This window comes from Staurois parvus, unplaced genomic scaffold (genome assembly GCF_062004578.1).
Source record: "Staurois parvus isolate SC_StPar_1 unplaced genomic scaffold, SC_StPar_1.0 ptg001306l, whole genome shotgun sequence".
Taxonomy (NCBI): domain Eukaryota; kingdom Metazoa; phylum Chordata; class Amphibia; order Anura; family Ranidae; genus Staurois; species Staurois parvus.
The window spans coordinates 758,245-771,829 of NW_028319102.1; the positions used below are offsets into that span (position 1 = coordinate 758,245).

Sequence of the window (13,585 nt, forward strand, 5' to 3'; positions counted from 1 at the left end):
GCAGTAAACCTCACGAGTGGTCACCCGAGGCCATCTCAGCTTTCAAGGTTCTGAAAGCCGCCTTCACTTCGGCCCCAATTCTGTCTCATCCCAATCCTGGGTTGCCTTTTGTTCTCGAGGTTGATGCATCTGAGACAGGAGTAGGCGCCCTCTTGTCCCAGCGTCGGTCACCCGAGGGACCCCTACTTCCTTGTGGGTTCTACTCCAAGAAGCTTTCCTCTGCAGAGTGCAACTACCAGATTGGAGACAGGGAGTTGTTGGCCATTATTCTGGCTCTCAAGGAATGGAGGCACCTGCTTGAGGGTTCTGTGGTCCCGGTCCTAGTTCTCACTGACCACAAGAACCTCACATATCTCTCGGAGGCTAAGAGGTTGACACCCCGTCAGGCCAGGTGGGCTCTGTTTTTGTCACGTTTTAACTATGTGGTCTCTTACTTGCCTGGTTCCAAGAATGTCAGGGCTGATGCCTTGTCGCGGCAATACTCTGAGCTGTCCAGGGAGGACACTGAGCCGACCTCGGTCATTCCTCCAAACCAGATCCTGGCTGCCATTCGTACCAACCTGACTTCTCCCCTTGGGGAGCAGATTTTGGCGGCTCAAACTAACGCTCCCCCTGAGAGACCTGCTGGAAGATGTTTTGTACCTGAGGGATTGTGTACCCGCTTGCTACGTACCTACCATAATTCCAAGACTGCCGGTCATCCTGGTAGGAACCAATTGTCCTGGGTCGTTTCTCGGTTATTCTGGTGGCCATCTCTCCGTTCTGACATCGCCTCATATGTAGCAGCTTGTTCGGTCTGTGCCCAGAATAAATCTCCTCGGCACCTTCCTTTGGGCCTTCTGCAACCCATTCCCAATGGGGAGCGTCCCTGGTCACACCTGGGAATGGATTTTATTGTGGATCTTCCTGTGTCTCAAGGTCATACGGTCATTCTTATGGTGATCGATCATTTTTCTAAGATGTGCCATTGCGTTCCGTTCAAGAAATTGCCGACTGCACAAGAACTGGCTACGGTTTTCACCAAGGAGATCTTTCGCTTGCACGGGTTGCCCAAGCTGATTGTCTCGGACCGTGGGAGCCAGTTTGTGTCCAGGTTCTGGCGCGCCTTCTGCTCCCAGTTGGGTATCAAGCTTTCCTTCTCTTCGGCCTACCACCCTCAGTCCAATGGGGCTGCGGAGCGTTCCAACCAGGCCCTGGAACAATTCCTTCGTTGCTTTATATCGGATCATCAGGACAACTGGGTCGATCTCCTGCCATGGGCAGAGTTTGCGAGGAACTCGGCTGTCAACTCCTCCTCTGGGATGTCCCCCTTCATGGCCAACTATGGGTTCCAACCCGCTGTATTGCCTGAGTTGTTCTCTCCACAGGACATTCCGGCTGTGGATAACCACCTGGCTGCTCTGCGCTCCTCATGGGGGCAGATTCAGAGGTCCTTGAAGGACTCAGCACAGCGCCAGAAGCTCCAGGTTGATCGTAGACGGTTGCCCGCTCCCTCATACCAGGTCGGAGATCGGGTGTGGTTGTCCACTCGCAACCTCAAGCTTCGGGTGCCCGCACCAAAGCTGGCCCCCCGTTTTGTTGGTCCTTTCCGCATTCTTCGCAGGGTGAACCCGGTTGCCTATGCCCTTGCTCTTCCTCCTGGGATGCACATCTCCAATGTCTTCCACGTATCACTGTTAAAACCTCTGATCTGTAATCGCTTTACTGCCTCTCCGCCTCGGCCTCGTCCTATCAGGGTCGACGGCCATGAGGAGTATGAGTTGAGCCGCATCTTGGATTCTCGGTTGGTCCGCGGTCGGGTACAGTTTTTGGTCCATTGGCGTGGTTATGGTCCCGAGGAACGTTGCTGGGTTCCTTCCGCGGATGTTCATGCTCCTGCCCTGCTCCGCGCTTTTCACGCCCGATTTCCTCAGAAACCTTTTGTTGAACCACGGAGGGGGAGGGGCCCTTGAGGAGGAGGTACTGTCAAGGTCCTACCTTTCTTCAGAGCTTGTGCATCTCCATGAGCTAGCATCCATCTTGGTTTTCTGCAAAGCATGGTGGGAACCTTTATGCCTTCAGGCTTCTGCGGCTCCTCCTCAGAAGGGTGTGGTTGAGCACATTTAAACCTGCTGTCTGCAAGTGTGCTCTGCACTTGTGTCCTGTATGTTGCCCTGTTGCAAGCTCTTGTGTTGTTCCCATTGCTCTCCTGGTAACCGACTCGACTTGGACAAGACTACTCTCTGCGTTAACCCTTTATCTGACCTCCCGTTGCTGAACCCGGCCCGTGACCTGAGTATTCTTTGCCTACCGTCTAGTACTGTCTGCTCCGTTGTTATTGACCCGGCTTGTCTGACTACTCTACTTGTGTTCCCATCTAGCTCCCACCAGCTGTACGCCATTGGCGGCAGTCGTTATCGCAGCTGGGGTCACTCGGGGGCCGCAACCTGGTCTCAGGCTGCGTCAAGTCCATCCCCACCATCAGGGGCCCTGGTGAAGGGTAGCCTGGGGCTTAGACTCCGCGCCCTGAGGGACTCTGGTCTGTGGGTAGTGGCTGTCGTCAGTCGCAGCGTGACCGTACCATAGGCCTGCCTGCCCATTCCAGCGTTCCTGCCCTGACATTAAGAGGACAGGTTCCACTCAGAACAGGACTTGCCATGGTCGATCAAAGAAGTGCACATGCTCAGCGTCATATCCAGAGGTTGCCTTTGGGAAATAGATGTATGAGTGCTGCCAGCATTGCTGCAGAGGTTGAAGGGGTGGGGGGAGAAAACAGAATACAGAACCAAGTATAATTTCTTTATGGTACATCACGGGACACAGAGCAGGCTATTCATAACTATGTGGGTTGTAGGCCACCTATAGGTGAATGGACACTGGCCGACCAGAGAGGAGGTCCTCCCCTATATAACCCCTCCTATACAGGAAGTACCTCAGTTATTTCGCCAGTGTCTGTAAGATGGATAGTCACTGAAAGTGTTGCTGTGCTCTTGAAGCATAACTGAAAGTGCAAAACGGTTCCTTTAGCAAATCAGGGACTTTAATCGAATCCATTAGGAAGGCTACAAGCTAAAATGGATGGTACCCAAGCCTCGTTGACTAAGGAGAAGAATCAAGTTTTGCCTGTAATGCAGCCTTACGGTGCAGATGGAACCCTGTGCAGTTTTAAATCTGACCAAGGCATTTCCAGCGAGGTGCTATACGGATCCAAGGCGGTAGCACTTCAGCATGGGGACTGAGTCCTTGAAGGTCTGCATGGCAATGCCCGCTGTGATGGGTGAAGGTTGATGCCTGACGGAAGTCAGAGACCTGTGGTGGGAGTAGTAGGATATCTCTTTTTTTTCTCTCAGTAAAGAGAAACAAACAAAGCCCTAAATTGGAGGGAAAAGGAGAGGTGTTGTGACTGAGTTTCCACCAGGGGGAATGCTCACTATTGCTCCTGAGTTGTGCTTGTTCTTTTTGCTTTTGGCCACTAGAGGGAATGCGGCCGGAAACGGAAGTCGACCATATTTTGTTTATCTGGAGGCCAGGACACATGTGGTCTGCTGCTGCTGAGAAATCTCTTGTGGCTGGGACACAGAGCGACTATTTTGTAGGGGCACGCAAGTACTCCCCTAAGGGGAAAGCGTGGACCAGTCAGTCAGGAGCCGCCCTAGGTGGCTCATAAGGCAGCATTTGCATTGAGATGGAGGAGGTGAAAAGGTCTGAAGTAATGTCTTCCAGAAAGCTGAGTAGAGTAGGTGCAGGAAGAAAGGGCACTAATGTACCACCGACAGGCCCAGAGCAAACTAGCTGAAGGTACGCTGTAATATCCTCTCCTGACAGGCCAGAAGCGACTGGACAGTCTGAGCCTCTGCGTCTGTCTGACATTGTGGCTGCTACTGGGGCTTCTGCCTCAGCATATCTAACCAAAAACGATTTAACTTCAGCCTTAGCAGATAAGATTGCTGGGATGATTGCATCAGTTTCTCAGGGGACTAAGAACCGGGATAGATCCCCGTCACTAGAACCACCAACCCTGGAGCAGGAATGGGTGAAGCCTGAGGATGAGGAAGAGCTGGAGGAAGGTCAGGCAGTAGAATTTCTGTCTGAGGAGTCACACCCTAAGGAGAAGCAGGAGGTCTCTGCCTCCCAGTCTTAGAGATTTTTAGTCCAAAACCTCACTGATATGGTACAATCTGGATTCAGGCTACCTCCGATAGAAACCTCTGAGATTACTTATTCTTCCCTGGGCTCTTTGAAGCCTTCACAGAGTACCCAGGTCTTTCTGGTGCATCCTCTTCTGGAGCAAATTATGAATGCTGACTAGAATCACCCAGACAGGGTTTTTGTTCCACCAAAGAGGTTTTTTATTTTGTACCTAATGGATCAAAAGTTTGTTAAGAAATGGGGGTTGCCTGTAGTTGGTGCAGCTGTTTCATCTATGAATAAATCTTTAACTTCTCCTTTGGATAATGTACAGGTTTTCAAGGACCCAGCAAATAAGAATCTGAAGTCTCACCTTAAGGCCTCCTTCTCTTTGGCAGGTTCTGCTGCACAGCCAGCTGTGGCAGCTATTGGCATTTGCCTGTGACTGTGTCAAGCAATGGATTGGAAGGCCATTAGTGCAGGGGGAATGCTCAGCCGAGAATTTGGAGGATGTTCCGCGTGCTTTGTGTGTCGCGGTTGATGCTCTTAAGAATTCAATTCAGCAAATTTTTTGCTTGGCCCTCTTATCAGTGCACATGCACAGGATTTTGTGGCTGAAGAGTTGGTCAGCAGAGCAGCCATGAAAAAAATTGTTGGCAGGTTTTAACTTTCACGGGGAACGGCTGTTTGGGGAAGATTTGAACAAATATATCCAAAAGATTTCAGGGGTAAAAGTGCTTTTCTACCCTCTAAAAGGAAATCTAAACGCTGTTCTTTTAAGGTGTCAGGGGCTTTGGTTGCTGGGCCCTCATCTACCAAACAGTCGTTTCGCCACACACAGGTCCCAGACTCCAGGGGTAGATCTCAGAATCAAAACCCAAGGAGACCTTGGGTGCAAAAGTTGTTTAGTTGCTTTATTTCAGGCACTTGATTGCCTATTGGCTCAAGGAGGTTCCAGCAGGCTCAAGGTCTCAGGGGTTTTATTCAAACCTGTTTACAGTCCCAAAACCAAATGGGGATGTAAGGCCCATTTTGGACTCAAAGGGGCTAAATCAGTTCCTAAATATCCAATCCTTTCATATGGAATTGGTTCGGTTGGTAGTGGCTTCCCTACAGGAGGGAGATTTTTTTAGCGTCCATACACATCAAGGATGCATATCATGTACTAATATTCATTCTCACCAAAGACTTCTTGCGGTAGGGGCTCAGCATTTCCAGATCCTGGAACAGCTGGGGTGAGTGCTCAACCTCAAGAAGTCAGCCCTGGAACCAGTGCAGAGCCTGGAGTATTTGGGGATGTCCTAGACACAGTTCAGGCAAAGGTATTTTTGCCTCCAGGGAAACATTGCACCCTGAAGAACAAGGTCTGCAGTTTGAAGGCCAAGAGGTATCCTTCGATTCGCCTCTGTATGAGGATGCTGGAGAAGATGGTGTCCTCGTTCAAGGCTATTCCCTATGCCCAATTCCACTTCAGACCTCTGCAAAGGTACATTCTGTCTGTTTGGAACAAAAAGATTCCAGCCCTGAAATACTGCATATCTTTGTCTCCAGTGGTGTGGCAAAGCCTGAATTGGTGGTTGATAACTCATAATTTGGAAAATGGAAGATCCTTTTGGCCAGTGGTGTGGAAGTTGGTAACCACCGATTACAACCTTTCAGGTTGGGAAGGGCCGTTCTGGAGGAGGCCACAGTTCAGGGAACATGGCTTCCATGGGAAAGGGTTCTTCTCATCAATGTCCTGGAACTTTGAGCAGTGAGGCTGGCTCTAAGGTATTGGGCATCGAGGTTTTAGGGTTGGCCTGTAAGAATTTAGTCTGACAATGCCATAGCAGTCGCATACTTCCCCTTCATGTTGGGTGCTTGAAAGGAAGTTTCAATGAACATTTATTACAGAGCCTGGAAAGCTTACATTGCCTGGAGTGAGGTTCACAAATGGCACCCACGAAAGTATGTGATTGGCAGGATTCTGCCGTTTCTTCAAATAGGGTTGCAGAAGAATTTGGCTGTTGGTACCATTAAGGGCCAGGTTTCAGCATTAGCTATTTTTTTCCAGAAGCACATTGCATCTCATTCTTTGGTGCGCACGTTTTTACAAGGAGTGATGCGTATGGCTCCTCCTGTCAGGTTGCCTTTGTGTCCTTGGGACCTGAACTTGATTTTGGAGGTTTTGCAAAAGCCATCCTTTAAACCTGCTGGAGAGATTCCACTGGTCCTGTTGCCTCGTAAGGTGTTGTTTCTAGTGGCAATAACTTCAGCAAGAAAGGTGTAGCAGCCAGCTCTATCTTGAAGAGAACCATTTCTGGTTTTGCATCATGAAAAGGTGGTGTTGCCACCTCATCCGTGCTTTTTACCAAAGGTGGTTTTTAGCTTTAACCTCAATCAGGACATAGTTATGCCTTCATTCTTTCCTAGGCCTCAGTCAGCAAGACAAAGATCTCTGCATAACATAGATGTGGTTCGTATTGTAAGGATCTTCTTAAAGGCAACAGCACAAGTCAGGAGGTCGGATGCTCTATTTGTGTTGCCAGAGGGGCCTCAGAAAGAAGCAGGCGGCATCCAAGGCAACTATTTCTCATTGGATCCGCCAATTGATCATTCAAGCCTATGGTTTGAAAGGTAAAGTCCCACCCTTTCGGGTAAAGGCACACACCAGGAGTGTGGGGGCGTCTTTGGCAATCTGCCATCAGGTGTCAGTGGCTCAGGCTTGCAAGGCTGCTACACGGTCTTTGGTTCACACATTCACAAGGTTCTTCCAAGTGGATGTCAGAGCCGCAGATGATTCTGCTTTTGGCCGCAGTGTTTTATGGATGGCTGAGTAGGTCCTGAGGGATTACAGATGGTGGCTATCACCCTCCCCTTAAATTTCCTATTGTTTTGGGACATCCCAAATAGTAATGAATAGGCTGCTCTGTGTCACATGATGTACAAGGAAAATTTTATTTTTCCTAAATACTTACCTGTAAAATCCATTTCTTGGAGTACATCACGGGACACAGAGGTCCCACCTCTCTTTCTGGAATGTCATTGCTGGCTACAAAAACTGAGGTACTTCCTGTATAGGAGGGGTTATATAGGGGAGGACCTTCTCTCTAATTGGTCAGCCAGTGTCCATTCACCTATAGGTGGCCTATAACCCACATAGTCATGAATAGCCTGCTCTGTGTCCCGTGATGTACTCTAAAAAAAAGAATTTTACAGGTATGTAGGAAAAATCCAATTTTTGTGATGCTAAGTAATTTGTATGGAATCTCTTAATGGTCACAAGAAAAGCAGTAAAATAGATCCTCTGCAGACAGCAACAATAGCCTCCACAGCAACAATAGACCCCTTGCAACAAAATACCCCCACAGCAACAATAGACCCGCCCCAGGAACAATAGACCCCCACCAGCAGCAATAGATCTCCCAGCAGAAATAGATACCTCCCTCAACAGTGGATTCCTCCCAGCAACAATTACCCCCCCACACACACACACACCCTCCCCAGAAACATAAGACCCTTTTACTTATTATTATTATATAGGATTTCTATAGTGCCAACAGTGCTTTACAAAAATGAAGGTAGACATTACAGTTACGATACAATTTGGTACAAGAGGGAACCGAGGGCCCTGCTCGTTAGAGCTTACAATCTAGGAGACCAACAATAGACCCCCTCCCTGAACAATAGATTCCTCCAACGACAATATATCCCCAGCAGCCAGCATCAATAGACCCTCCAGCACACCTCAGCACCCCTTGTCATTGCATACATTTAATGCTGGAAGTGCCAGAACTGTGTTCCCCTGCATTCCCCCTAAAAAAGCCTTCATCTTTCCTCCTGCTAGTTTGAGGTCATGTTCCCGTGTTCTTGATGTAAGCTGCATATTGAAAATACTGCCATCCTGAACCTTATATTACTTGTTTTATTTTAATTCACAATACTCCCCTTTTTTTTTTTTTACAACTGATGCTAGAAAAGTGCTAAACAACCTCCTAAGAATTCCTGCTCAGGCCCCACAGCAAAGGGAGGTGGCACTGAAAATATGTGAGGGACGTAGGGAGGACTCTAAAATGAGCATTACGAAAATCCAGGCAAGGTTCAAGCAGGGTCTCTCTGAACACTTTGGGTGGGCCCTTTTACTAGCAAACACATTAATTTAAGGGTTGCACAACTGGATATTAGGTACAGAGATCAGCAATTGAGAAGTGGCATTAAACACGGAGTCACAAATTTCAGTGTAAACATAGGAGCTACATTTAAATGGAAACCATAAAACACCTGAACACGCTAAGTGAACTACATGGGAGTCATGGATTACCTCATGATAAGAGATCTGTCAAAATAATTACTTTTTTGCATCAACATAAGTTTAAATATGACTGAGATGTGTTTAACCACTTGCCTTTTTTGCACGCAAGTTAAAATCTGCATTTTTTTGCTAGAAATTACTTTGTTATGATATATGTACAGGGGTGACAGGGGTGATTTAAACATGTTTTTAATAACTTTTATTTATTTTATAGGATTTTTTTTTACTCTGTTTTTATTTTTTTCAACTTTATAACTATCACAAGAAGTCTAACAAGTTCCCCATGTGATAGCATTGGGCAGGAGACAGGTCCTCTTTATGGAGACATTGGAGGGTCATTGGAGGGTCTATTGGACCCCCAATGTTTCCACTGCCTCTATTCAAGAACATATCAATTTTATTGTTATCAGAAGCAGACTATCAAGCCCCCTATGCGATAGCACTGGGTAGGTGACAGGTCCTCTTTATGGAGATATTGGGAGGGACTATCTCCCTTGCCCTCCAATGCAGTCAATTAAGAACAGATCATTAGTCGCAGGAGGAGTTGGGGAATGATGCTTTCCTGATCACCTCTTGGTTTTACTGTACCAGCAGTTTCCTGTGATCTCGGGCTCCCTAGAGAATCGGCAAGAAGGTACATGGGGCACACTTTCAGAGCCCCATAAAAGTGATTGGGTAGCTTTAGAGCCACATGAATCACTTTTATCTGGAAGGATCCAGCATTCTGCTGCTACCATTTACTGATCAGGTACAGCAGCCTGGGTCCTGCGCCACTTTCTTGAGGAGCCCAGAACTGCGAAAAACTGGTGGTATAGAGAGACCAGGAGGTGATCGGGAAAAATGTATTCTCCGATTCCCCATGTGGCTATTAATGTGTTCTTGATTAGCTGTATTGGAGGGCAGGGGAGACATTGAGGGTCTGATAGACCCCCCAATGTTTTCATAAAGAGACATTGGTGGTCTAATAAACCCCAATGTCTCCAAAACCACTTGACAACCAGCGATGTTCGTTTTCTTATGTACCCATATTTTTTTTTTTCAGCCGGCGATCAGATTTCTTGTAAAAGCAATCCCAGTGGCTAATTAGCCACTGCTTTGCTTTTACTAGCAGCGGGAGGGGACATCCCTCCCGTCACATTCCACAGCACTTTTGGGCTCTCCTGTCCCACCAGGAGACCTGAGCATCCAGCCAGTAATTCCGCTAGCTCACCATAGAGGTAATCGGAGACCGGAATGGCTCTGATCATCTCTTTGGTATAGGAAACCAGAAGTGATGGCGCATTTCATAATTTCTGGTATTGAGGTTATAAACAAACCCTTAGGACAGTGGTCTCCAAACTGCGGCCCTGGGACCGGATGTGGCCCTTTGCTGACCTTTATCCAGCCCTTGGGGCACTATTCCTCACACTGATACAAAAGACTTTTCTGCCAACTGACACCAACAAATGGCCACCATTTCTCCCACTGACAGGAATAATGGGGCACTATTCCTCCTAATGATAGGACACTGTTCCTCCCCCTAATACCAAATCTGGCAATGTTTATTCCCAATGATGCCAGTAAAATGTCCACTCCTGCTGGCCACAGTCTGGGCCCCTAAAGTTGAAGGACAATAAACTGGCCCTTTGTTTAGAAAGTTTGGAGACCCCTGCCTTAGGGGTTTGAAAAAAGCATAAGATCATACCAAAGCTTTTAATGGCAGAGGAGACAGCTGGGGTCCCCAACCAGTGAGAACCTGTCACTGCCTATTGTTTTGTATTCCCTGTGATAACAATAAAAGTGAAAAAAAAAAACTAAAACAATGTAAAAATAAAAATAAATAAATAATTTAAAATACATTAAAGTGCACCGCCCACCCCCTATGCTCATGCGCAAAGGCGCACGCAAAAGTCGGTCCCGCACACATGAGCAAACAGCGATCGTCAGATCGGGGATAGCAATTCTAGCACCAGACCTCCTGTGTAAATCTAAAGTGGTAACCTGTAAAGACTTTTAGAATATCGCCTATGGATAATAAAATTGACGCCATTTTTGTTCTTGCACAATTTTAAAGTGTGACAGATTTGGTATCTGCTTACTTGGCATAACATCATCTTTTATATTTTACCAAACAATTGGGTATTATATTGTGTTTTTGTACATTAAAATTCAAAAAAGTGTATTCTTTAAAGAAAAAATTGTTTGAAAAAATGCTGTGCAAATACCGTGTGACATAAAAAATTGCAACAGTCACTACTTTATTCTCTAGGGCCTCTGCTCTGCTTTAAAAAAAAATGTATGTATATATATATGTATATATATATATATACAGTCAGGTCCATAAATATTGGGACATCGACACAATTCTGACATTTTTGGCCCTATACACCACCACAATAGATTTGAAATGAAATGAACAAGATGTGCTTTAACTGCAGACTGTCAGCTTTAATTTAAGGGTATTTACATCCAAATCAGTTGAACAGTGTAGGAATTACAACAGTTTGCATATGTGCCTCCCACTTGTTAAGGGACCAAAAGTAATGGGACAGAATAATAATCATAAATCAAACTTTCACTTTTTAATACTTGGTTGCAAATCCTTTGCAGTCAATTTCAGCCTGAAGTGGGGAACGCATAGACATCACCAGACGCTGGGTGTCATCCCTGGTGATGCTCTGCCAGGCCTCTACTGCAACTGTCTTCAGTTCCTGCTTGTTCTTGGGGCATTTTCCCTTCAGTTTTGTCTTCAGCAAGTGAAATGCATGCTCAATCAGATTCAGGTCAGGTGATTGACTTGGCCATTGCATAACATTCCACTTCTTTCCCTTAAAAAACTCTTTGGTTGCTTTTGCAGTCTGCTTTGGGTCATTGTCCATCTGCACTGTGAAGCGTCCAATGAGTTCTGAAGCATTTGGCTGAATATGAGCAGATAATATTCCCGAAACACTTCAGAATTCATCCTGCTGCTTTTGTCAGCAGTCACATCATCAATAAATACAAGAGAACCAGTTCCATTGGCAGCCATACATGCCCACGCCATGACACTACCACCACCATGATCACTGATGAGGTGGTATGCTTAGGATCATGAGCAGTTCCTTTCCTTCTCCATACTCTTCTCTTCCCATCACTCTGGTACAAGTTGATCTTGGTCTCATCTGTCCATAGGATGTTGTTCCAGAACTGTGAAGGCTTTTTTAGATGTCGTTTGGCAAACTCTAATCTGGCCTTCCTGTTTTTGAGGCTCACCAGTGGTTTACATCTTGTGGTGAACCCTCTGTATTCACTCTGGTGAAGTCTTCTCTTGATTGGTGACTTTGACACACATACACCTACCTCCTGGAGAGTGTTCTTGATCTGGCCAACTGCTGTGAAGGGTGTTTTCTTCACCAGGGAAAGAATTCTTCGGTCATCCACCACAGTTGTTTTCTGTGGTCTTCCGGGTCTTTTGGTGTTGCTGAGCTCACCGGTGCGTTCCTTCTTTTTAAGAATGTTCCAAACAGTTGTTTTGGCCACGCCTAATGTTTTTGCTATCTCTCTGATGGGTTTGTTTTGTTTTTTCAGCCTAATGATGGCTTGCTTCACTGATAGTGACAGCTCTTTGGATCTCATCTTGAGAGATGACAGCAACAGATTCCAAATGCAAATAGCACACTTGAAATGAACTCTGGACCTTTTATCTGCTCATTGTAATTGGGATAATGAGGGAATAACACACACCTGGCCATGGAACAACTGAGAAGCCAATTGTCCCATTACTTTTGGTCCCTTAACAAGTGGGGAGCACATATGCAAACTGTTGTAATTCCTACACCGTTCACCTGATTTGGATGTAAATACCCTCAAATTAAAGCTGACAGTCTGCAGTTAAAGCACATCTTGTTCATTTCATTTCAAATCCATTGTGGTAGTGTATAGAGCCAAAAATGTTAGAATTGTGTCGATGTCCCAATATTTATGGACCTGACTGTATATATAGATATATATAGATTTATAATTTTGGGGGGTTTTAAGTAATTTTCTAAAAAAAATACAGATTTTTACATGTAAACAAAACGTGTCAGAAAAAGGCTTGGGAAGAGATTTATTAAAGCAGGTGCACTCAGAATCTAGTGTAGTTGTGCTTGGTAGCCAATCAGCTTCTAACTTCAGCTTGTTCAATGAAGCTTTGACAATACAACCTGGATGATGATTGGTTTCTATGCAGAGCTGCACCAGATTTATCACCATGCAGTTTTAGTAAATAACCCCCCATTTGTCTTCAAGTGGTTATATAAAGAGACATTGGCGGCGGGTGGCCAGGTATAAAGTTTAAAAAAAAAAAAAACAGCCAAAAAAAAAAAGTGCCACTTTAAATTGCAGAGGGTAGCGGCAATACACAAAGCCTTAGATGGTCTGGAGGGGTGAAGGCCCACTTTAACCTACATGGAACCAATGACTACGTTGTTTTAGTAATTTTACGGCAGGATGCCAGGACATCTGTAATCTAAAACTCAAATAAGTCGGGTCATGCAACATGACCGAAATCCAAAACATGGAGATAAATTAAACAGAGTAGCTCAAGCAGATGAGAGTCCTAATTATAGAAATTACCTGAGCCCTGCAACAACGCTGTGATGTGATCTCAGCATGACGTACAAACATTACATTGCTAAATACAAGAACTAAAATTGACAGTATTACAGCTTACCGGTCCCTAGATGTGTTGGCTGCATTAGGTTTCTATTTTCACACTTTTTCTCCTTTTTTGGATGTGGCCACCCAGATGACCCCTGTGGCCATCTTTAGTGAGAGCTGTGCTTGTAAAAAGCACTGGCTCATTGCATTTGGTGCATTTTTTTTCTGTGGTTAGGTCAGGGACAGGAACCTGCTTGATAGGGAGAATGTGCCTGGCATAGGGAGAGGTTCCAGAGGAGGGACAGCATAGGGACTGTCATTAAAGCTACTATGGGGAACCTTTGCGGGGCAGCACAGTGGCTAAATGGTTAGCAAACTTCGTCTGGCAGTACTAGGGTTGTTGGTTTGAATACCAACCACGGCACCACCTGCCTGGAGTTTGCATGTTCTCCCTGTGCCTGCGTGGGTTTCCTCCGGGTACTCTGGTTTCCTCCCACACCTGAAAGACATGCTGGTAGGTTAATTGGTTCCTGTCTAAATTGTCCCTAGTATGTGTATTGTGACAGTAGGCAGGTGAAATCACCTGGT

General features: G+C 46.0%; 1 protein-coding gene across 3 annotated transcripts in view; it reads right to left on the minus strand.

The window, feature by feature from the left end:
- LOC149437136 (protein FAM169B-like) overlaps nt 1–13,585 on the minus strand; it is a 318,096-nt gene that overhangs the window by 276,804 nt on the left and 27,707 nt on the right. The window lies entirely within an intron of this gene.